Source organism: Poromitra crassiceps (assembly GCF_964638095.1).
Source record: "Poromitra crassiceps genome assembly, chromosome: 8".
NCBI classification, from domain to species: Eukaryota; Metazoa; Chordata; class Actinopteri; order Beryciformes; family Melamphaidae; genus Poromitra; species Poromitra crassiceps.
The window spans coordinates 18,254,830-18,277,497 of NC_139629.1; the positions used below are offsets into that span (position 1 = coordinate 18,254,830).

General features: G+C 43.4%; 1 protein-coding gene across 1 annotated transcript in view; it reads right to left on the minus strand.

The window, feature by feature from the left end:
* The window catches only part of erbin (erbb2 interacting protein), a gene marked incomplete at its 3' end in the record, with an annotated part of 100,629 nt that overhangs the window by 61,220 nt on the left and 16,741 nt on the right, over positions 1–22,668 (minus strand). Inside the window, 1 exon segment of the mRNA XM_083642132.1 lies at positions 19,979–20,054.

Consider the following 22,668-nt stretch of genomic DNA (forward strand, 5'->3'; position numbering starts at 1 on the left):
GCACACATCCGCGCCCCACTCAAAACGGGCCCGCGACCCACTTTTGGGTCCTGACCCACCAGTTGAGAAACACTGCTCTACATGCGTCGCCTTTTCTTGCTATTTTCTCCTAACATTTCTCCTCAGTTCTTAAAGTCTTAAAGCCAATGTCCACCAGATGCGGTACGGCTCCGTGCAGATCCGGTAAAACTGCCGGAACAGACTCTCACCCATGTTAATGCATGGGCAATACGTGCGGTACGGAAAAAAATACGCACCTGTTCTATTTTTGTCGGATCCCGCATGCGTCTGACATATTACATTGGCGTGGGTCTGCTCAGGCAGCTGCACGTGTCGTGGACGTAGGCCTTTACTCTCTCAAGTGTTACTCCCATCGAGAGGCCTCTAACAGGAGCAGAGTGCTGCTACTACGCACACACAGCAAACCATACCATTTTGAAAACAAGCTGGACCTAGAAAATTATTATACACAGAAATCATTGGCAGGTCTAGTTTTGACCTGTTCTCTAACGATTTGTAGAAACCTGCACTGCTGCCACTGGTAATGCTCTGATTGTTTGATCATCAAACTTGGACCATTTTCATTCTTTATTAATTTTGTCGATGCTCCATGAACGGGCCGATTAAAAGTCCCGATCACGTTCAGGCTAAAAGCGGTAATTGACTTTCTTTTGGATCCCTTGCACAGTATTTTTATTTTTTATTTTTTTCTAAGCACATTTTCTATGACTGGTAGCACCATTTTGTAGCATTGTAATGTCGAATGTATGTACCGTATATATGTTTTTTCTTTTCTTTTTTCCTGTTCTTGTTTTGTTTTTTTATGTTCTGAAAAAGTACAATAAAATATTGGGGGAGAAAAAAAAAAAAAAAGTCCTGATCACGTTAAGCAGAGGGGGGGGGGAGTGAGTCACATTTCTCTGCGTGAGAGAAAAGCTTTGGAATCCGTTCTTTTGGTTGCTTAGTAACCGAGGGGGTCAAGTTCATACCCAAGGGCTTTCTCGACAGCGGGTGCTGCTGTGTGTTTTGACACGCAGGAGTTCTGAGGTAGAATGCTAGTTGACAGGTGCTTACTGGTAACTCCATCAAAGTCAGTAGTAGTGCCACTAAGTTTCTCCATGCACTTCTGCATAATGTCAGGGGGGAGGAGGGGGTTGGATAACAGAAGCAGTCCGCTGGGCCTCCCATGGTGGTTTTTTGACAGAAACACTGAACACAACTGGCTCAGTTGGAAGCGGTAGTAATGGCACGTCTAGAGCGCCGTGTGGCTGGACTTTGATCTCCAAATGTTCCAAGAAGGTATCGGCTTACTCACTGCTCGACCTTGCTGGCTCTGATGCTCTAAATAAATGTAGTTACCCGGGTGGCAGTTTAATTAAGTATCAGAGAGAGAGAGAGAGAAGAAAAAAACACATAATAACCTGCGAGCAGAACTGTATATGTGCAAAGGACATCCTAAAGCAATTACAGATCCATCATGACAAGGAAATTGCTTTTATTATGAGAATATCAAATGCGAAGGCAGAGAGGGCCATTCATTAGGGAAACCTTTACAAGCTGTGAACCCTACTGCAAAGGACACGCAGACAACCACAGATATGAAGAAGGCTAATGGAATCCACAAACGTGAACCTCAAAGCACCTGCGTGACGTGAAGGATCCAGGCGAGTAATCATCTGTGCTACCTTCGGCCAGGATAGACTTCTCTGAAGTCCTACCCGCCTCGTAGTATAGTGCCAAGCTCGAGCTAAGTCAGAGTGGGTTGTATAGTTCATTTCACTGCAGACTTGTACTTGTAGGCTATTTAGCAAACCTGTTTGAAGTTATTTTTCAGCGGGACAATTTCATTGCTTAGGAAGCTTTCCTGAAAAGACGATGTCTAAATAAAGCACAATTAAGGATTTTTCTACACCTACAATAATGACAGCTTAAACTTGTTGCCCTGCTCTTTGCTAAGAGGAGTACCTTGTGATATTTCGATTGATTGATTTTCAAAATATTTACTTTGAAAACCAAAAGCTCGGAGCTTCTCTAGCGGTTGCTTTGAAATACCATGTTATTTTGTTTCTACAATCGCATTTTGATTTGAAAGACAAAACACCTTCATTCATACACTGTTCTTGTGTATATTTAACTCAGTCTGTAAATCTCATGTAAAAAATCCAACGTAAATTCATATTTATCATCCACAGAACACTTCACCACTCATGTACATATTGTATATATTGACTCGATTTGACTCGATTTGATTGCACTTGCAACCTTGCGATTGCCGTTAGTTATCTTCCTACTTCTTATCCCTGTATATTGATGTAACCGCTACGCTGCATACAGACACTAAGACAAATTCCTCGTATGTAACTTGCATACTGTGGCAATAAAAGTGATTCTGATTCTGATTCTGATCAAGGCCTTTGTCAAATGCAAATTCAATTCAATCAGACAAAATATATTATGAATCTGAACTGAGGAACAGTTCTTCAATCATTAAGACTTAACCAGGGCAAAGAAAGAGAGAGAGAGAGCAGCGTTGGTTAGAAATAGCCTGCTGAAAAGTCCTTTCTGCCACAAGTTCTTCATTAAATATGAGATTAAGTTCAATGTGAGCCCCTAGGATCAGCTCCATTCTGCACAGAGGAGACACAAACAACGATATCACTTTTCATTAGCAAGGTTCCCATAACAATATGGTTCAAATGGTCACAGGTAGGAATGAAACAGATAACCGGTTATTTAATGATAAACCGTGATCAAATTCGGTTAGTATTACCGTTTCAAATTTTACTTATTAAAGCCATATTACCGTGATTACCGTGTTGCTGTGATTACAAGGCTTTGAAAAATATGGTAAATACTGTCCATCATCAACCAAAGGTAGCAACAGTCAACAATTGGTTCCCCCATTGAACTAATTGAATCAGTCATACACACAGTACTGTCTAACTTAAGTTATCCTTTTATTTATCCCCATGGGGAAATCCATTGACCCATCCTCTACTAAGAAGCTTCCCAGAACTAGGAGCAGTGGGCAGCCACAGTGCAGCGCCCGGGGACCAACTCCAGTTCGGGACCAACTCCAGTTCTTTTTGCCAGTGTCTCTTGGTCAGGGGCACTGACAGGAGTATTAACCCTAACATACATGTCTTTGATGGTGGGAGGAAACCGGAGCACCCGGAGGAAGGAAACCCACATGAACACAGGGAGAACATACAAACTCCACACAAAAAGGACCTGGGACGGACCGGGGGTTCGAACCCGGGACCTTCTTGCTGTGAGGCAACAGTGCTAACCACTGATCCACCGTGCCGTAAACTTCTACTGTATCTGTGGACATGTTGCTACGGTGTTTGTAGGTGCAAAAATACAGCTTAATGCGTCGTCGTTATCAACGGTTATTGCTAACAACGGCTAGCCTGGCTAGAGCTACCTCTGGCTGGATGCTTGACTGTTTACTGCAGTGATACTCAACTTGCGGCCTGCGGGCAACATGCTGTGTGGCCCGGAATTTTTTTTTTTTTTTTTTTTTTTTTTTACAGTGCACCTGAACGCAACATTCAAGATACCCGCTGAATAAGTGTCCAAATGTTCATGTCACTCTGGCCAATACTCCACTTCTGTTATAGCATTTCAGTCTGGAATATCTTTCAATAATCTATCATTTAGCTGCTAAATTGTCAAATACTGCCGTCTGCTCGCTACCCAGGCACTTATGTATGTACTTAACCTAACTAACTATCCAGTGTGCACAACATTGTCAGACTAAACTCCGGCTGACACCCCAAAAACTTACAATCCACTACAGAAAAATGTATATTGTTTGTTTATTAACTGGCCCCTGGCCTTGTATCATTTCACGAAAGTGGCCCCCGGGCAAAGCAAGTTGAGTATCCCTGGTTTACTGGAACGCGGTCACCTCGGGTTTGATGTCATTCAACTGGGATATTCTTAGTTCAATACAAATGGAATGGACCAAGTGTGCCTGGCATTTGACGTAGAGGTGAGGACCTACATCACCCCACGAGTGACATGACGGCTCCAGGAGACACAGCCGTCGCTATTATGGTTCCTTTTGATCTGTGGAGCTCCAGAGAAGCAGCGCTTTAGCGCTTACAGTGAACAAGGTAGTAGGCTAAGTGCAAAGTAGTAAGTGCAAGTGTTTAGTGTTAGAGAGGGAAACCTATCTTATTCCAAGTCACAGACAGCGCCAGAAGACCCTGAGGGCTATCCGCTCATAATCTAGGCTACACCCACACATGGCCAAGAATGGAAAAGCAGAGGAATGGGGGGTACATTAATATGCCAGACAAGGAGCCAGAACCACATCAAATCTACACGGCAAAGCTCTGTAAATATTACGGCTGTGCAATAAAATCGATACGGCAATATCGCACTACTTTTTTCCGCAATACTGTATCAATATTTCAGAAAAAACATCATGATATAATATATATGGCGATATATATATGGCCATATACATTTTTTTGCACAGCCGTGTGTTCAGTGACACAATAAGAATACTTTTTTATTTCAGTGTGTTCAGTAACACACTCACCACTCAGTAGTTTTGACTCAATTTGCCCACTAAGTTATCAATATAAAGTGATGTACATACTGTATTATTACACTACCTGGGTGGTACACAGTGTGTTGTATCCTGTAGCTCTATTTTTAAATTTTCAGTCAATTAAGTGTAGAGCATTGCAGTATATCGCAATATGTATTGTATCGCAATGTATCGTGATACAATCGTATCGTGACACGTATCGTATCGTGAGGTCCTTGCCAATACCCCGCCCTAGTAAATAGATTGTTTTGCATAATCAAAATGAATGAACTTTTGTAAAATAGTTACATGTTGGATTTGAACACACAGCCGTCACAGCAAGACACACAGCAGCTCCAAATAGCAGAGTCTCTGGGTCAAAGTCTGCCCGGCTTAAAATCCTCTCACGACGTGGTGTGTGTGTGTGTTTCCAACATGATGATGCCTCTGTGGTCTGTGTAGCAGATACAGTCCCTCCCTAGTGTGTTTGTTTCCAACATGCTGCCTCTGTCTGCACTCTGTGCAGAGTCTGTTTGTTTGTGCATGCATGTGTGAGAGAGAGGGAGCAGGAGGAGGAGAGATGCCGTTTTCCAAGTCTCAATAACCAGGACAGACACATTCAGGTCAGTACAATGTATCCATGCAGACAACATTGACTTGCTTGCCAACTAGGGGAACCTGGAAAGGGATAATATCCCCCCAGTGCCTTGTTGAAACTCACCAAAGTCCATTTAGTTTACATCACATATTATGCTCTTTGAAGAACTCAATCTGTGGGGGTAACAGTGAAAATGTCATGGCCGATGGAAAGGCTATAAAAAAATAAATATTATTTAAAAATATGGCCAAAAATATGGCCAAGACATACGGTTTCCAACTCTCTTCAACATAATCAGTCTGAAAGACTGTTGGTGAGCTCAGCATTATAAGCCCATATCCTAACACAAGGCACTGGGCTGAGATAAAGGCATGGTGGATCTGGGGGGGTAGGTTGTGGGTTCGAATCCCCTGTGTTCGTGTGTGTGTGTTTCCTGCGGGTGCTCCGGCCCACAGGTGTGAGCGTGTTTGTGTGCAGTATGATGTAAGATGTAGTATGTATGATGTTGTAGTAATAGCCTAGTATGTGATGGCATGTTAAGCCCTTTGAGACATGCTTGTGATAAAGAGCTATAGAAATAAACATGACTACACTAAAGAATGACATGCAAACATTATAATGCCCTGGAAGCAGAGCAACAAGCGCACACTGACTCCGTTTACATGCACACAACATTCCACTATTATTCGGAAAGTGACAATATTCTGAATTTGATAAGGCTCATGTAAACAGCATATTCCAGTTGCATTTTCCAAATTTGGCCTTTTTCAGAATTTCGCATTTTCCGATTAAGACGTCTGGGTTATTCCAGTATTATTCGGGTTTTAGGAGGATTCTTTGATCATGTATACAGCGCATTCGGAATATGCGTCTCAATCAGGGTTTTTACGGCAGTTTGCGACGCATGTTGCGTGTTTGCGGTCAGCTGATAGAAAGCACTAGAAGAGGCGATATAATCATATAATCCATCATCTCACTGGCATGCGAAAAGAAAAGCCCACATTTTTGATCTGGAGATGAGAAACATCCATTTAAAGAAAGAGATATTTAAAGAGAGAGTGGTGCCCACGGAAGTCCCAAATGCTTGCGAGCCTGCGAGGTAATAAAGTAGGCTACTAGCCTACTTTTTATGAAAGACTTGGATGCGCAACGCCAAACTTTCCAGCAGCAAGCTCCTGAAATGGACTGTGATGCTGGCAAGAATAGTGCTGCTCTGTTTATTCTCAACAGAAAAACTCTGCCTACCTGCATCTCTCTCTCTCCCCCCCTCCCTCACGTGTCGGGGAGGGCGAGCTACAGCTGCATGTAAACGGGAATATTAGTGGATTATTAATTAGTCTGAATATTGTCATTTTCCGAATATGGGCAAAAGCCGGCCCGGAATATTGTGTGCAGTGCATGTGATCATCTCTTCCTCCTGAATCCACAACACACTGTGAACCGTATCCTCAGCAAAAAAGACACATTCTGCATCTGCACTGACTTTTGTGAATTCGCCCCACCCCTATAAAGCATGTGTCCCATGGCGAGAGATTAACTTTACGATCGAGTAGAGTCTTGTGTCTGGTGGAGTCGTACATTCTACCAGCAACTCACATATGTTACCAGTCACATTTTTTTTTTTTTTTAATCAATGATAAAGGCTAAATCTATCTTGTAGGTAGATAGGAAGTAGATAGCTTACTGCAGTTTTCCCACACTACTCATTTGGTAATTGGGTTGCAATTAAAATGGTGGTTCGTTCTTTTGGTGATGATCTAACTTCGTTCTCTCTCTTTCCTTTAAAAAAAAAAAAAAAACCTAACCTAAACTTGTACCACTAACCTAAACTTGTACCACTGTTCCTTCAGAAGTTGTAGTTGTCATAGACTGTGCTCCATAGTTGATTGCTCTATTGTTGACAAAAAAAATGTGTTATTGTAAGTCGCTTTGGATAAAAGCGTCTGCCAAATGACGTAATGTAATGTAATGTAATGTAATGTAAATAACCTTAGAGATTTTATCCGGGTATAGACCTCATTCGCTAACCCTGGACGGCACCACATTGTTGAGATACCGTCCTGCGCGCACACAGCGCTGCAGCTGACAACTAGTAACGGCCTTATTGTCGTTTCTGTTCCATTACAAATTAGCGATGGTAATGACACCAATAAAAACCCCACAGTTGTTATTTGTATGCTGCCGACGGCAGCCGTTAATGCCTGTAATAAATAAACGAAAGAGCGAGGTGAACAGACTTTGCTGTGAGGAGCTGTCAGAAAGTTTCACCTGTCTCTCCTAACTATCCACACACCTCTCCTGTGCTGCTGACGTATCCCCAGTCTCGCTCCCTTCACGTCTGTGGACGGTAGAGATAGAAACAAACCACGGGGACTTTATTGCTGTCGTTACTACAGCCATGCCTAACGCAGGTCACCATCCGAACACAATTGGAACGATACAGGTAACGCTAACAGCGGCTAGCTTCCTAGAAACGCTGCTCCACATAGGCTGTCACTTGAGCGCTACTGCGTTATGTCGACAATATGGCGGCGGTGGGCGTGCCAGTACGTGAGTGATGGTCTATAGACAACTCCCCGCCCCCCCAACACACACACACACACAAACCAATGACTGCCTGCAACCCTAGAATCATCCCATCTCACACATATTAAAAGCTAGTCATTGCTCTGAGGTATTTTTTGCATGCTACGGCCATACGCCAGACTGATGCTTATGTCAGTGCCACAGTCAGTGACACAGTCTGAATCAGTCTTTCATTGTCTACACATCATGCACAGACCACAGTTTTGAATGTGTGTTTTAGACAGAACTCTAATCATCGTGTGTCTCCAGTGTCTTGTTGGAGTGAAATGTGTCATTAGAACAAACCCAGAAGAACCGCTTTCGGGAGAAGAGGACTACAATTCCCAATGCACAGGATTGACAAGGGCTGCACTCTCACACACAGGTCAAATCATTTCCCTTTTATAGTCAGAGGCATTCACTGGCCGGCACAATTTGCATGTGGTCTAAGTAGCCAATTTAACTACAAACAAATCTGTTCGATTCCAGTGTTTACGGATGTGACCGTTGGACTTAATTGACACATTTAAATCAGATCATGTTCTATTTGAGGAGGCAAACAACTTCAATGGTTTTACCGAACCTCTCGCGGATAGCGCAGGCATAACCTTAACATTCAGAACTATACTTGTTGCAGAAAGGGTTATTGAAGTTGAACATGTAAAAGCAAAGTAGTGTAATATTCTTATTGTGAATGCCTAGTTTATCTTTCTCCATCATTAACGTCATAGTGTATCCAGTAAGGGTAATTCATCATCAGTCACCCCGATGTATAAAGATAAAAGTAGCAAATATTTTAGTTACAATTACAGGTGAATCCACAAGGCCTGCCCTGAGTAGGCCAACTGTAGCAGAGTAACTACAATGTGTATAGCTGTGTTGTATAGCTCGGAGCTCCAACCCGGCAGTCCAACGGTCACAAAAAGTGACATTTTTGTCTCAAGGTAAACAAATGCACGAGGACATATCATATAAGCCAGGGCGTTGCTTGAAGAGACAATAAGGATTACAATACCTCATACTATATGAACAATACATTGTGTCTCTCCAAGTATAAATTATTACTCAGTTTCAAGTTTCAGGGAATGTCTGTTCCACGGGGGCCTTCAAAAGACGTGACTGAAAATCAAAGGTGTTGATTACCTGTTTCAGTTGGTGTGGTGGCCTTGCTGAAAACGCGCTGTAACTAGATGAAGGAGTATTGGGTTATAGAGCTTGTTCACTCCAGACACCTTCACTAGACATTGTCGTCTGCTTTGACTGGGTGCACTGCCACCCCCAATTATATAATCTTTAAAACCACTTCTTATAATCACAATTTAGTAGGGCTGCACTCGATTTTGGACATTGGAATCGGGCTGGGTATAGAGAGCCGCAGTAACGAGTCCGGAAATCATCGATGCTAACAGCCCTGGTTCTTCACAGTTTTCGCCTATGGGAGTTTTGAATGGGTTTTTGGCGCGATGCTTCTAATAATCTCTCTGGGCAACGCTGGCTTAATCAAACGCGAACCAGTGTTTAGTAACATCATCTTCACACACGAGGACCACTTTTACGAGTTTTGAAGCTTTTACTTGCCGTTAAAAGGACGGCTAGCTAGCAAACGGCTAAATGAGACTACACTTTTGAGTCGATGGGGATATATACGTCAATAACGTCACCACTTCAAAGGGCGAACACGGAAATTCTCTTTCCCTCACCTGGTTCAGCCCCGTTCAGCCCGGGGTAATCAGTGCACACATCAACAACAGTCCAGGTTGAGTGCTGACGTGACGTGGAAGCCTATGCGACAGTGTGTAGTTCTGGATTAGCTTAGCTCGAGCATTTTACTTCTAGGGCTCGCATTTACGCTACAAAACTCACGAAAGTGGTCCTCATGTGTGAAGATTATCCGACGGAACTCTGGTTCGCGTTTGATTAATCTTGCGTTGCCCAGAGACCGTATTTGAAGCATCGCGGCAAAAACCCATTCAAAAATCCCATAGACAGAAACAGTGTTGAACCAGGAAGTTCGGGACTTCCGCATTCTGCCTACAAAAATACGTCATCCCTGCGGCTCTCTATTGAACTTCGATATCGAACGAATGACATCGATCCTACCGAGTATCGATTCATAGGCAAACACAAAATGTTTCTAAAAAGCTGAAGAGTGCAGTGAAGCCTACCGTATTTGATAGCCTGGAAAGTCAAGCAGCACTTAAGGTTAGCAGCAACAGCTAGTAGCAGTAGGTACCTTTATTTTCCCTGTGGGGAAATTTGTTTTCGGTAGAAAAATCATTATGGCCGTTCAATAAAAACAGGCACAGCACATACAAAACATAAGACACCAACAAAGATGATAGATCTGATTATATAAATCAAACGGTGTGTTATATTTAGTAGCTGCTATAACAGTATATAAAATAAATAAAAATAGTGGGCTGGCTAGACCTGCTAGACAGAGAGAAGCTAAAGTGACTAAAGTGTTTGACCTTTCCGTTCAGGGATTTAATCACCTGTGGTATGAATGCTTGTTTTGACGTGTTCTTTGAGAAGGCTGGCTGCTGAAACCTATGCCCGGAAGCTAACAGGTGGAAGGCTGTGCACAGAGGTTTCTTGAAGCTAACAGGTGGAAGGCTGTGCACAGAGGGTTCTTGAAGCTAACAGGTGGAAGGCTGTGCACAGAGGGTTCTTGAAGCTAACAGGTGGAAGGCTGTGCACAGAGGGTTCTTGAAGCTAACAGGTGGAAGGCTGTGCACAGAGGGTTCTTGAAGCTAACAGGTTGAAGGCTGTGCACAGAGGGTTCTTGAAGCTAACAGGTGGAAGGCTGTGCACACAGGGTTATTGAAGCTAACAGGTGGAAGGCTGTGCACAGAGGGTTCTTGAAGCTAACAGGTGGAAGGCTGTGCACATAGGGTTCTTGAAGCTAACAGGTGGAAGGCTGTGCACATAGGGTTCTTGAAGCTAACAGGTGGAAGGCTGTGCACAGAGGGTTCTTGAAGCTAACAGGTGGAAGGCTGTGCACATAGGGTTCTTGAAGCTAACAGGTGGAAGGCTGTGCACAGAGGGTTCTTGAAGCTAACAGGTGGAAGGCTGTGCACATAGGGTTCTTGAAGCTAACAGGTGGAAGGCTGTGCACAGAGGGTTCTTGAAGCTAACAGGTGGAAGGCTGTGCACATAGGGTTCTTGAAGCTAACAGGTGGAAGGCTGTGCACAGAGGGTTCTTGAAACTAACAGGTGGAAGGCTGTGCACAGAGGGTTCTTGAAGCTAACAGGTTGAAGGCTGTGCACAGAGGGTTCTTGAAGCTAACAGGTGGAAGGCTGTGCACAGAGGGTTCTTGAAGCTAACAGGTGGAAGGCTGTGCACAGAGGGTTCTTGGGGTCAGAGATGATTTGCTCTGCTTTAATGAGAGACCTGGATCTGTAACTGTCTTCTAGACTGGTCAGTTTAAAGACCAGCAGTTTGCTGGCGATGGTTAAAGTCTTCTTCAGGGGTTTTTTCTGTGCTTCTGTTGCATTTCCAAACCAACAAATAAAACCAAAATATAAGACACTCTCAACAAAAGCACTGTAAAACATCTCAAGCATGGTGAGATTGACATCAAATGAAACTTAACTTTTCAAGAAAATGAAGTCGTTGCTGGCTCTTTTTGTTAATGAATTCAGTACATTTGTCCCACTTCAGCTTATTGTCTGAGACAACCCCAAGGTATTTACACTCTGTGACTGACTGTATTATAGAGCCTATACAGTCAGACTATACTATACAATACAATACAATACTATACTATTTATACTATACTATAGGCCAGGGGTGCCCAACCTTTTTTGACCGAAGATCTACTTTTCAAGTAGCCAGCCTCCCGAGATCTACCAGTCCAGTTTCAACATCGCAAACGCACACACATCGTTTCCAGCCTGCAGTAACTAAACTAACCTCACAACACTTTCTCATTGTCGCACAACCACTTGACATTAGGGCTGTCAATCTTCACTGGCCTCACGATTCGATTACGATTATCGATGCATCTTAAATCGATGCATCACTTTTTTCCCCCAATAGATGATTTCTTTCTTCTCACTTTCTTTTTTCTCACTGTGTGGCTACTTTTAAAATAAAAGTGCATTTGGAATTGCATTGTATTATGATCCATAATTAAAATAAACAACTGCATGTACTTCCATTATATTTTATTTGATTATTATTTTTTATTATTTTTTTTTATATATATAATTGATTTTTGACGCGATCGACCTGGGGTCAGTCCGCGGTCGACCAGTAGACCGCGATCGACTGGTTGGGCACCCCTGCTATAGGCTAGATGTGGGCTCTTTCGTAAAGTCTATAGACATCTCTTTTGTCTTTGAAGTGTTCAGGAGGAGATGGGAGTCCTCCTCACACCATTTGATGAACTCCTCTAAAACTGGGGCATGTTCTTCCTCATTGCCCTGAAGAAGGCTAACTATCCTCATCGCCCTGAAGAAGGCTAACTATCCTCATCGCCCTGAAGAAGGCTAACTATCCTCATTGCCCTGAAGAAGGCTAACTATCCTCATTGCCCTGAAGAAGGCTAACTATCCTCATCGCCCTGAAGAAGGCTAACTATCCTCATCGCCCTGAAGAAGGCTAACTATCCTCATCGCCCTGAAGAAGGCTAACTATCCTCATCGCCCTGAAGAAGGCTAACTATCCTCATCGCCCTGAAGAAGGCTAACTATCCTCATTGCCCTGAAGAAGGCTAACTATCCTCATTGCCCTGAAGAAGGCTAACTATCCTCATCGCCCTGAAGAAGGCTAACTATCCTCATCGCCCTGAAGAAGGCTAACTATCCTCATCGCCCTGAAGAAGGCTAACTATCCTCATCGCCCTGAAGAAGGCTAACTATCCTCATCGCCCTGAAGAAGGCTAACTATCCTCATTGCCCTGAAGAAGGCTAACTACCCTCATCGCCCTGAAGAAGGCTAACTATCCTCATCGCCCTGAAGAAGGCTAACTATCCTCATTGCCCTGAAGAAGGCTAACTATCCTCATCGCCCTGAAGAAGGCTAACTATCCTCATTGCCCTGAAGAAGGCTAACTATCGTCGGCAAACTCGTCGCCAGCCCCAGTAATGTAATGTTACCGCCGGAGAAGATGAACGTGGACAAGTTCATCGACGACGTGCATCGATTCCACAACTCCATCTCGGCATGTTCAGGTAAGTAATAGCTAGTTGGATAAGTTGTTGTTGGAGCTCACTTTCAATTGGGTTAGCTGATGTGAGCTTAACATTTTGACTACTAGCTAACGTTACTAATGTTAGCGTTATGCTCTGGAGTCGTGTTGTTTGCCTGCTTGCTTTGAGTGACAGGTCACCGTGTCCCACTCTTGTGTCTCGGCGAGAGCCGCAGAGATGACACCCTTCACCCTGGAGCAGAAGATGTGGTTACTCCACCACAGTCAGTGAGTGCCACAGGGCAGTGACCATGTTCATTGTTAGCCTCGCTGCTACAACTCCTTAGCCTGGGAACCCAACGAATCTGCCAGCCAGCTCATGTTTCATTTTGCAGATGCAACGCAGTTCAATGTGAATTGGTGTGACGAGTGGCAGGCGAACAACTCCTAGTTCTTGTGAAAGATATCCCCATCACATGTGCTTCCTCAGATACACACAGACAGACAGCGTCCTCAAGCCATGTCCTGCTGGTGAGAGACTGTGACGGGTTGTACAGAAGGGTTGGGGAGAGGGAGGGTAAGGTTCTAAATAAATAACAATGTTGAAATTGAGAACAACTGAAATTACATTTTCGTTATTACAGAGAGAGTAAAGTATCGAAAAAAGTATCGCTCATCGTTCGTGGAAAACGTCAATAGAATATTTGAAAAAATGATATCCGGTACCGCCCTGCACACGATGTAGCAGGAGCTTTCTGACCTCGAGGGTCAGAAATTCAGCGTTGATTTTTTTTTTTTTTTACTAATCCATTGGCAGTAGGCGTGGAGAGCATGACAGAACAATCAGCACCCTGAAGGGGTGAAACTCTCCGGCAAGTCTGCCCCTTTCATCCAAGATACAATGTTTCATCCAAGATACAATGCACCAGCTCTGTATTCAGAGCACATGTGACGTGTGTGTGGAAGCACCTATTTTGTCTAAGCAAATGTTCTCCGTGGTTAATATCAACAAATCATCCCACAGGACCCGACTGATCATAAGACACACACATTCTCTCCTGCCACAGCTCAGGACTTACAAATTAACTTCCATCAAAACAGTTGCCAAGTGTCTCTGGTGAGAGCAAAACGGTCAACAAGCACTTTATGGTACATGTTATTTGTATTTGACCCAAACATAATGAATAAATTGATCTTTTTTAATTAGAAATTACATTATTGTGCTTACATTATTGTGCTATTATTATATAATAATATATTATATTATTATATAATAATATATTATATTATTGTATTGTGCTATTATTGTATAATAATATATTATATTATTATTATATAATAATATATTATATTATTGTGCTATTATTGCGCTTACATTATTGTGCTATGCCACACACCCAACGGAATGTGACGCCACAAAAACAACATACATGGGGTCCTTGGGCCTTAGCCCATGCCCTGTGCAAATGTGGAGTGAATCAGCGCGTGGATATATATTACAAAAAAATCTGCCTCTTCAGGTGTCTCCCCCATGCCATTCCTAGCAAAACTGGTACACAATCCAGGCCATGGAATAGATTTGGTTTAGGGTGTTTATATCATTAACCTGGTTTCACCTTCCTTTAAGGTGTCAGGTGTGCGCCTGTGGAGAAGGCTGCACATCAATCAGTTATACGATACATGTCAAGTTAGCCATGACAAAAGTTCAGTCATTAATTCATTAACCTAGTCAGGTAGCGCAGCACATTGATTTGTCGTGTTATTTGGGGGTTTATATGTTTTTTAGGGTATATGGGGACATTTCAGAACACACTCAAAGATCATACGTTGTTGAGTTAAACAATCGATAAATACATGTCTGGTGGTTCTGGCCCTCAACTTAGTCAAACTTCATAATGTGGCGCACTGGCGCCCAAGATTCAGTTTGACACCCCTGGCTTAGACCACAAACTACATATCCTTTGTTTACATGTTACCATAGCCTAAGCTCCAACAGAGCCATACATCCCAGTCAATGGCACCCAACAGCTGTTATGTTCATCTCACCAAGGTCTATAGGTGTATCAGACACAATGCAGATGCAGTCAGACACCTGACGGCTATTAAGGCGTCCAATCATGTCTCTCTTTAACAACAAGGTTCGACTAGCAATATTCACACACACACACACACACACAAATCACATGCGTACTCTACCTCTGAGACACAAACTACGACATGAACTAAACTACGGTAATGGCTCATTTCCACCACATATAACAGCACAGTACAGCTCTACTCGATCTGGTCTTACTCGGCTCTACTTGATATAGACTCTGTTTCCATAGCAAGTTTACTTGCCTCCGCCCACACCTGGTCGTCATAGCGACCGCATATCTGCCCTCCGCCCATTGCCGAAGTAGGCTATAAGTATAACGTTAAAATTAAATCCATACACGGAACTTTTAAACTGATTATGAAATACTGGTGCCTCTAAATGACCTACAGTGTACATGGGAAAATGTGACAATCGGCTAGGAGAATGGATATCACTTTGTTGATACTCAAACTCACATGCATGCACTGCGCGGGGACGGGAGAGGCGCTACGGGGAGAACCCCAGCGGCAACTCAACAGGCAAGACCGCGGCTTCGCCTGCGGCCTAGCGGAGCCAACTACAAAGGGCTTTCCCGAGGAGCGGACTTTTTTCTCTCTCAAAACAATTGAAAACCACCGCATGTTAAAGCTGAGCAAGGAGATCGATTTTATTTCACCAGAGCCGAAGGCAGCAACACAAAAGAAATGACTTCTGGAAATAATAAGAGAAGGTAAGCCCCACTGAACTGGTATCCAGCATTGACAGTAGATGCCTACAGTAAACACGATTCTGCCTGACCAATCAGTCGTCTGCAGTGTTTTCACGTCACCGTATGGTACCGGGTCCACAGCCCCCCTCAAAAAGCAGGTTCATGATTTTCAGAAAGCGATCCTATTCCAGGCTTTCCGCCATGTTCTTTCAGCAGCGGCTACACTGCGAGAAAACCAGCGATAGAGACGTCCTCTGAAGCTTATTATTATATCCGTTAGTTCTGCCTACTAATGTCAACATCGTTTGAGCATAAATAGCCTACTTACTCATAAACTGTAGGCACGGAGCATTCCTCCTGACGCCCCTGTTGCAGTCATGATCGTATAGGCTACGTTTTTACTTTCACTTATGCCTTTCTTGCTGTGTGAGGTGGTTTCCCCTGTACTGTTTCTTATGAATGAGCTGAGCTTCGATCCGTCCTCCCGCCGCGGGTACCCTTTTAGACAGACGTCGATTCGGGGCTATGACTACCTCCACTGGCGTAAGTAACAAAAGGAGGAACAAAATGATCCCCCATGTGTGACTTTCACACCGGAATAGACCCTTTTCACGGGGGCCATTTTGTGTCAAAGGCAGGGTAAACACAGGTGCAAGCAAAACATTAATGAGGGTTTCCAACTTCCAATCAAGGAAGTTTGAAACCCTCATTAGTGTTTTGCTTGCACCTGTGTTTACCCTGCCTTTGACACAAAATGGCCCCCGTGAGAAGGGTCTATAATCCCACAACATTCACGGCTTTCACAGCCTGTGTGAAAAGGGGCTATTGCTATTCACTTATCCCGCTTTCCTTCCAGACATCCACAAAGGTTTTATGCCCGTGTCTTTTTAGGACCTTGCAATTAGGTCCACTTCATGTGATCATCAGTAAGCAATGCTAACGTGGCTAGCGCTGCTAGTCAATATAGAACAAAAAACCCTTATGCAAAAATCTCATGCGAGTCCTTTTAAACAGTCCACCCTTCATAATAGTTCAGCGGGTCATGGCCGACGAATGACCTTTGCGTGCGTCGTGTGTGGGTGTGACAGGGGTGAGGAAAGGTGCAGGCTGACAGCAGCATGTCACAGCACAGACAGACCACATGCTAAGTTCAATGTAATTATGGCACAAATAGCCTATAATGTTATGTTTAGTATTATTTTCATTCCCTCCCCCCCCCCCCCCCCCTTCTTGAGGCCCGGTAGCAAATGCTTTGCGGCCTATTGCCGGTCCGCGGGTTGGGTACTACTGCATAGGGATGCAACGATTATAAATTTTGATGTACGATTATAGTCTGAGAAAAAACCACGATTATCACGGTTTCACGATTATTGTTATGGACGTATAAAAATCACATGAGCATTCTCTAAATAGAGGTTTTATTGTATTTCCCCCACAATCTTAACAGTTGCTGCCTTCCGGAATACTAATGCACGATATGGATTTTTACAGCCGATAGTATAGGCCTACGCTAACCGATAAATATTCTCCTGGCCAATAACCGATACATTAAACATACTATTGTTACTTTTTTCACATTTTTGTATTTAAAAAAATAAGTTCTTAACCTGTATTTTATGCACACCTGGGATTAAAAAAAGAAGAAAGGGCAGATGTAGTGAGCAAAGATGGATGATTTAATATTCCATGGCTCTGACCTAATCAAATCTAACTGACATCACTATTGTGAACATAAAACAAACAACATTTCTGATATAATATATATAATATATATATATATATAATACAAAAAATATTTTATTATTATTTTATAGAAGCGAAAGCCTATAGCTGCTTAGTCTGCAGAAAAAAACACAAAAGGCATAGTAACTTAGACTCTTATTGGCATGTTACTGGCAACTAAATGTGCCGTCTGAAATGAATTTTGCATTGGGGTCAGTTCTATTGAAGTGATGATGGGGCAGGCATGGAAAGCCTCACTATAAGCCATCATGTGTCGTTTCACTTTTTACTGGAAAATGCTCCCTCTGGATTAAAGAAAGGACACTCTGTGGTGTTGACTGGTGTTTGTTATGTAAATGTGCGCATTTGTTTTCCTTGTCTCAGTCAGATCATGACTGCCAAGCAGCTAGCTACGTTAGCTTCACGTTATTAGGCCTACATGTAACGTTAGCGGGTTGCTTTTGGAGTTGACACAAACCCTTGATGTTTCTTTTCGTGTAAAGCATGAGGTTCTCTATGGTTTAGGCCAGCGCTGGGAGCATGAAGTGCTTTAAATGCGGGGATGTTTGGTCACAACGAGCTTGAGGAACTATGTACGCTAGGCTATGGCCAGCTAGCTAACATTAGCCACAACAGCTAACGTTAACGTCAATGACTGTATGTTAACGCTAAACAAATCCGCTGCCTCTTCCCCACGTTTGGTTTAACGTAACACCAGCTCAGACTTTCCCCTAATCTCAGAAACCTTGCGGGACATGTATTGCAACATTTATGTTGGGCTGGTATCCATGGCTAGGCTACAGACTGGCTACTACTGGGAGACATGGCAGCTGCCTGTGTTTGGTGCCTCCGCTAAATAGTCCGTGCGGAAACGAAGCGAGAGAGACAGGTTCCTCTCCTTCCAGCGCCGTCTGCGCCGCATGGGAGTTTAAACTGACGGACTGTTGTGAAACAAAACACTCGGTGTAGCGGAGCCTCTGCGGTTATATAACCGTGACGTTTTAAATCGCGGTTAATAGTCAAACCGGTTAACCCCTGCATCCCTACTACTGCAGTGTTTCCCCTATATGCATTCTGCTGCGGCGGCCCCCCGCTGCTGAAATATGCCCCCCGCCGCTGAATTACACTGTAAAAAAAATACGATTGCTATAGAAATACTGTAGATCCGTATCACCCAATACAATTGTATCGAGTGTATCTCCTACTAGACAGGACAGGAGTAGGTAGGGCGCACTTTGCAAGCTAAATTAATTTTTTGCGCAAAAAAAAAAAAAATCTCGCACGCGCGTGCTTCACCCCCGCTGCTACAACTCCACCCCTAGGGGAAACAATGTAACTGCCTTAAAGGTATCAAGTAGCGATACATTACCCAGCCCTAGCTGGTAATGTAGTCGTAGTAGTAGTAGCTTGTGTTGTTCACACAAGACATGCTGCCCCCCCCCCATGTAATGTAACGCTGCCATTCAGACAGCACTGGCTATATACCATTACATTCTGCTGCTGTCCCCCCCCCCTGAAATGATGTTGAACAGCCAGAGTCTCTGCAGTTTAAAAACATGGCGGGTTCATCTCTCTGTCCACTCGACTGCCAGGATCTCTCTCATTTCACCGTCTGTCCAATTCCATATTTTAAGAGCTCCAGTCTGTCTTCTGGCTTGTATTCCCCCTCTTAGTACAGTGCTCCTACCTAACGCTGTGCTTGATCGGTCCCACGTATTATTATTTTTGGGTCAGAAAACAGAAAAATAAAAAAATAAAAAACGTAATTTGTCAGAACGATCAGACTTAAATAATAATAATATTAACAACCCACCCTCTCTTTCTCTGATCAGAGGGAGCGTGAATGTCAATTTTCCAATGTATGCATCCCCATTCCAAGCAGAAAATGTGCCCAAAACACCACAACAACAACAACTAATGATAATAGCAATAACGGGGCTGAAGGCTACATAAGCAGGATATAGGCAGGGCAGTCACAAACCGCTAGATGCTTCATGGATCTTTTGTCAGCATGTTCTATCTTCTCGTCCCCGTGTATTAATGAGCGTATTTGCCCTGGGCTGTGTGGCCAAGTCCCAGTTTCTCTGCTCCAGCTTTAGTGGTGAATCCACGCCGCTCCAGCGTAGGTGACAATTTTACTGCTGACTGAGCAGATACCCAATACCAGTTGTACCACCTGTGCATGCATAACCTAATCCACACCTTGCAATCATTACGCAGAGGAATTTCCTCCGTCGGAGAACAATATAAGGATAGTCTTAGTCGGAGAGGAGAGAGAGCGTGGTTAAGGCCAACTTTAGTCCTACTCCAACAAGAAACAACAGGAGAGTCGCACCCAGATCTCCTGCAGGCCAGGAGACATGATACACCAGCCAAACAAGCTCTGTGTGCGTCACCTAAATCAGCTTCCCATTTCATTAGAACAGCATGGCGCTCCGTACACCTTGTTTGGCCTACTTTCAAAAGACTGCGTGATCAATACCGTATGATTCATAGCAGCTGAACCATTTTGCTTATTGTTGTGTCACTTATTCAATAAGAGAGAGAAACATCCGTCACATGGTCACATGGTATGCTCACATGTGTGAGCAAAGCAAAACATGAGGCATGAATGAGCTGCTTTACATACCTTGTCATTTATGACTCAAGCGCCTGGATCCCAGTGTCTGGCAGATGAGAGATCCAAAAGCAACAGCTTTGCTAATCTGAGGAGAGAAGGAGCATAATAAACAATCTGAGCAGCTGAACGTGAACAAGTGGGCAATATCGGTCTGCTGTCTGACATGGTTAGTGATGTCATTAGTGACATCATTATTGACCAAAATCATCTTATGACATCACTGATGATGGTGTCATAGGCACTGATGATGTCATAGGCATGGTGACATCATCTGTGATGTCATAGGCATTGTGACATCATCGGTGACAGTGATGTCATCAGTAATGCGAAGTTGAGCAATTGTGCATGCCAATAGAGCAGGCGATTGTGCGCTGCGCATGCCCATAGAGCAGGCGAGGCCACGCAGCAGCTGAGCTGCGGGCAAGGCCGCACAGCGGCCGAGCTGCCATACCCTACTAATTCAAACAGTCAAATGACAATGTTTTCTCCCATTCTCTGCAAATACAAATATATTCAGATCCCAGAGATCAGAATACCAACTGAATGGTCTTGAAATAGCTGATTAAAAGAGATGACAGACTTCTGTGCTGAAACATTTGTAAACCTCAGATTACACAACAATGTAACAAAATGCTTCTGACTGAGTTTTAAATGCTGCACTGAATGAATTCAAACAAGATTGAAGAACTCGTTATTTTTTTACATTTAACTCAAAACTGTTAATTGAGGCTGGAATATGGATGGGGGAATGGATTTAGAATTTAATTGTTTTTATTATCAAGATCGACATTTATTATTGAAAGTCAAAAATCGTTTATTTAACATTTATTTATTTTATTTTTACGGGTGCCTGTCTCTTTAAGAACAACACATTTGTCCATATGACGTTGCCATAGCAGCTGTGCACTGGAGCAGAACGGCTCTGGGCTCAGCCGACAGTAGCACCTAGCAGCACCTTGGTAGAAACACTAGTAGAAATGGTCTTAAACCGTCTATATTACAGCAACACTCAGCCACAAGGAAAGGGTTTCATTCAAGGCTCGTTACTGGATGAAGAAAAGCTGATATTCTGTCTACTGTTCCCTGGGCCATCTCGGCATCATTCGGGAAGCTACGCTAACGATGCTAACGTTAGCATAGGCTAATTTAGGCTTAGGTCTGGCTGTCCAACGACAATATAGAGTGCCAAAGTCACCCCCTCTCCCTCTCCATGGGATTTCATCCGAATAGTGTTTTTGCTAGAAATGCCCATTCCCCTGGAACAGATTCGATTTTGCTATGGAAGACTATACTGCAAACATTGCACATATTGCAACATACTGTACAGTCGAATGCATAGAGATGAAACAAATTTTCTGAAATGTCTCAATGTTCTTGCCGAGCATTGTAAAAAAAGAAAAAACTCAATGTCAAGCCCTGAAATGGGACATCTTTATGCTTCTCAGGTCAGAGCACAACACACACCAGTATTGTCTGGCAAACCATGGGCCTTGCCAGCTGATCGGAGACAAACCTAGTCAGCTAAAAGATAGGATCGTCCCTCGACTGTCCCAATCTAGCACAATAGAGCCACAGTGCAGGAGAGAGGGAGGCTGGGAAGGAAGGGGGAGAGAGAGAGAGAGAGAGAGAGAGAGAGAGAGAGAGAGAGAGAGAGAGGGGAGAGATTTTACTCATTCACAGGCTCTCTCAATCAGCTGCAAACACATTGGACTGCATCATTGACACTCATTAGTTTCTGCCCCACTTCCTCCTGGGGGCCTTTATTCTCCTCTCCTCTCATGTACTGAATCTTAGCACACAAAGATAGAGCTCCCTCCCTCACATACTGGCACGGATAGAGACTAGGGCTGTGAATCTTCACTGGCCTCACGATTCGATTCGATTACGATTCATCTGTCAACGATTCGATTCGATTCGATTAAACGATGCATCGCGATGCATCTTAAATCGATGCATCACTTTTTCCGCAATACATGATTTATTTTTTCTCACTTTCTTTTTTCTCACTGTGTGGCTACTTTTAAAATAAAAGTGCATTTGGAATTGCATTGTATTATGATCCATAATTAAAATAAACAACTGCATGTACTTACATTCTATTTTACTTGATAAAAAAAAAAAAAAAAAAAAAAAAAAAAAAAAATTTAATAATCGATTTTTGATATTTGTTAATCGATGCAGAATCGTGCACGTCCGCATCGCGATGCATCTTATAATCGATTATTTTTGACACCCCTAATAGAGACGAACAGCAGTTTTCAAATGGGGGCGGTTGGTGTAGGGGGAGGGGTCTGGTGCACCAGCCTCTTCTCCTTTGCAACATGCCATTCACTTTGTCCTATCCGACCACTGCAGTCAGAACTTTGACACCAGAAGTAGGCGGGTGAGGAACATCATCTATCGTTTGCTTACATGAGGTACACGTCTGAGGAACTGTGGACCACTGTGCGCACAACGTAAGAATGATGTGAATTTGGCACCAAGAACTGCAGGCGGGCCTACCTATCATCAGCTACATTTCATGTTTTCATGATCCTAAGCGGACACTGGAGCTCTGTCAAATTAAACATACCAACGTGTACATTTCTATCCTCCCCCCAAGGAAAGAGGATGAGGGCCCAGGAGGTTAAATCAGCAGTGTCATGTATTTACATTTCCAAGGGGCAGTCGTTTGTTTGGAATAAACAGAAAAAGGTCTC